Consider the following 3,928-nt stretch of genomic DNA (forward strand, 5'->3'; position numbering starts at 1 on the left):
AGAGAGGAGCTGTGGCGGGCAGTCCAACCGGGGCAGCAGGGTCCTCGAGTTCCACTCAGAATTCTCACGCCTGTCCGCAGCGACCTGTGCACAGCCCCCTCGGCCTCCGCCTCCGTGCTGGCCGCTGCCGCCCGCTCCCGCCGCCCGCTCCCGCCGCCGTCGCCGCCGCCGCGCACAAAGCCCCCCCACCCGACTCTCGGGGCGCCGCCGCCGCCAAATCCTCAGCCCCTCATTGGCGGCGCGCCGCGACGCCTGCCGGGAAATGCAGTCCCAGGTTTGGGGTACAGGGGGCGAAAGGAGGAAGAGGCTCGTCAGCCCCCGGAGGAGAGAGGCGGGAGCTAGAACCAGCAGTGCGAACGGCGCGAGAGTGTCTAGACCAGACAGGAGACCGCGGGCGATAAGGCAAAGGGTCAGGAAAGAATGATGCGAAGGGGCTGGAATGCAAATGAAACTAGAAGACAGGGGGGGCGGGTTAGGGTTGGTCCTGAGGCAAAACTGTGGTTGTGCGTGTTCTTTGATACTTATCAGATAACACACTTATTAAACACCATGTGTTACTCCTCGGACTGGCACAAACGAGTATCTAGTTAAGAAGACCAGGAAAAAGCGTAACGACTCAGAGCTTTCTTGGCTGTCTCTGTCCGACAGCTGTCAGGGAAGCGCGCCCTAGTCCACGAGGGTCTGCAGCCGGAAGCACTGGTAGCAGTTTAGGACTTAAATCGGGGGATGGGGCAGTCTCTTTTTCGGCCCTGGGTGCGAGTGTCGCATGGTCTTCAGTCTACAAGCATCAGAAGGCCTGGGCGGCGTCCCGGTTTCGCTCAGGAAGCGCCCCGACCTCCCTAGAGCAAGCACCGGGCCCGCACGCCTTCTTCCTGCTTGCACTGGGGCCCGGAGGCTTGTGGGTAGACAGCAGGACGTCAGCGCCGACTACATCCCAGACTGCCAGGGCCAGAAAGCGCCCGGTGCCAGTCACGTGCCCGGGCCCTCGCCGCTCTGGCCAGACCTTCACACTCAGTGACGCTAAAGCGTTTGTCCTAGACCACTCACCTAAGAATAAGAAGAGGGACAGGGCGGTAATGCTCCGTAAACCTCTTGCCCTTCCCATTCTAGGAAAATATGTAAAACAATGGAAGGTTTTAGGTGTGTGACAAAGTAAACGAGTCTTACAGGAGCGTGCAGATGTAGTTATTTCCTGGAGCCTGGGTAATGACTTAGAACGTTGCAGCACGGAAACATGAACGTACAAAGGAAACACAGGCAGCAATCAGATGAGGAAATTAATATGTAGTCCGCGGTCTGTTCTGAGAACTATAAAGTTATATCATTACTAGGCGTCATACTTTTGATAGGCATTGTAGTGCTCTATTTGGTACCATTACAAGAAATTCTTTATCATCTTTAAATTAGAAGATTCCTACACGTCAGTTATTATTGTTTTGGTAATGGAAATTGAACACAGGGTGCCTTACCACTGAGCTGCTTCTTATTTTTTTGTTTTGGGACAGGTTCTCCCTAAGTTGCTGAGGGACTCCCTAAATTTCTCAGACTGTCCTCAAACCTGCAATCCTCCTGCCTCAGCTTCCTAAGTTGCTGGAGTTACAGGTGTGGCTTTCCAGCACAGATCAATTATTTTAATGGGCACTAACTATCTATTAGTTTGTTAATCCTGTAAGGCTGATATTGTGCATTAAGAGTTCCCATTCCTATTCATTTCTGTTAATTTTATTTATTTTGAGATTGATTCTCACTATGTTGCCCAGCCTGGCCTGCTCCTGGGCTCAAGCAAAGCTCCTGCGTTGGCCTCCCAAGCTGGGATTAAAGGGAACACCACAACCCAGAACTTTAAACTATTTTTAAACCTACACTTTGTGTAATATCAAAGTTAAATGAATCCATAAAACACATTTTTATTATAAATATGTCTCTTAAAAACAGATAGCTTAAGGGAGCCACCTGAGTCACTTGATTCTATCTCCTAGTAAGAGGCTAAATTTGTCTTTTTTTTTTCTATGTTCCTCTCTGCCTCTATCCTCCTTTTTCAATCTGCCTGTAAACTCCATGCTTTGTAGATAAACTATCATCTTGACCTGGTACCTGGATTTTCCCTTTGAGGAGAATTTTGTAAATTGTCCCCAGGGATTCTATTTTAGCCAGTTTCTAATAGCTATGATGACAATAAAAGTTTAAATTTGATATTATGTGAAGTAGATGCATGTGGTCTTCTCTGCAAAACATTAAGAGTGCAGTTAATATTTAGGGAAATGAGCACTAAAAGTAACAATTCACATCATCTAACATCTTCTGAGGTTTAGTATATGCTTACTCTTCTCCATAGTAAAGGAGCAGACAGCTAATCAAGACAGAAATCTAAAACGTTTCTCTGAGCCATAGTTATAGGGAAAAAGTTTTTTAGTTTCTCTTTTGATGATTTTATACAAAAACTCCTTAAATATCAAATCATGTATCCTGAAAGTCAAAGAAATTGCCAAACTTGATAATAGGAAAAAATAGACATTACTTTGAACAAATGGATTTCAGTAAGAAGGGTTTTTAACCCTTCACTCTTTTAGAATAGAGTTGCTGACATATGGCTGTGGTAGAAAACCTAGCTCATCTTTCAAATGCTAGGCATGGAATTGTTCATCTGGTTTATGAATACTTAATGATTTTCACTGTGCCTGGTTATAAATGAATACAATACATGAATAGGAATATTTCCTAGTATAAAATGTCTCCCAGTGAACCAGGGGCAAATATTTTTGGATCCTTTATAATGTTTTCCAGAAAAGTATGTGTTTATGGTAAAACAATGGTTAATTTGTGAAATCAATATGAAAGTTATACCTATATTTTAAAATTCAAAATTTACCCTCGTGAATTTTCAGGGACGGAAAGGTAAAGGGGGGAAGCCTTGTAGATTTTAATTCTAGTAAACATAGAACGTGAAGTGAAACCTTCATGTGGAAAGTTAGGCATCAGATATGCACAAGGGGACCTCTAGTGGCCAAACTGATAAGTTTTGCCTATTTAACAGTTGAATCGTTTGGTTATTAGCTGAAAAATGCTTTGTGGATTAAAAGCGGTTTGCACTTCTTACTGAAATTTAATACCCGCCATCTTTCATTCTTACAAATGTGCTGCCCAGATGAGTAAAGTATGTAGCCGGTTTACATGTGAAGAGAAGGCGTTCTTTTCGAGAAAGCGATTCCTTGCTGTCTGGTGTTAGGGTAAAGCCACTAAAATTTTTCTCTTCCTTTAAAAGACAGCCAGATCAAATGGATACGAAGAGATAACTGGGGAACAAGAATATTTCTAGATCGTTCTCTTTTCCAAGATGGCTCAGTTTCACATTCTAGGAACCGAAGTGCCCCCCTGAACCTGCAGCGCATACGTAATTTCACAGCCCATATAATGTACATTTTGAATATAGAGATTTCTACACAAACTACTGATTATAAGCAACGCCTGTTAAAGAGAACATTTATAAAGCAAAGATTTTTTAGTGGAATCCAGTTTTCCACGTGCAGCTTTCACAGCATTCCAACCTTGGGCCTGGGGAGGGAAAAAAAAAAAAAAAAACCCTTCTGCCACCCACTGCCTCCTCCCGGCTCAAGTCCCCGTAGGCAGTTTTGGAGTTAGAGGGGGGCGAGGGCCAGAGGGAGAATACATCAAAATGATGTCATTCGTGACTCCGAGATGGTTACCATGGCGACCATCAGACCTATTACGCTAGGCTAAGAGCCTCTTTAATCCAACCTTCACTCGGGGGTTTCCCGGGGGGTAGCCACAGATTACAGGGTGTAGACAGTCAGAAAAACGCCAGTGTTTGATCCTCCAAGACGACGCTCTTTAAACTAAACCCAACAGAGAAGTCATTTCGCTGGTGAGGAGACCTTGCCGCCTCCTGGGTGGCCACGGTGAAGGACGC

Source organism: Spermophilus citellus, assembly GCF_964194105.1.
Source record: "Spermophilus citellus genome assembly, chromosome: 16".
Lineage (NCBI taxonomy): Eukaryota > Metazoa > Chordata > Mammalia > Rodentia > Sciuridae > Spermophilus > Spermophilus citellus.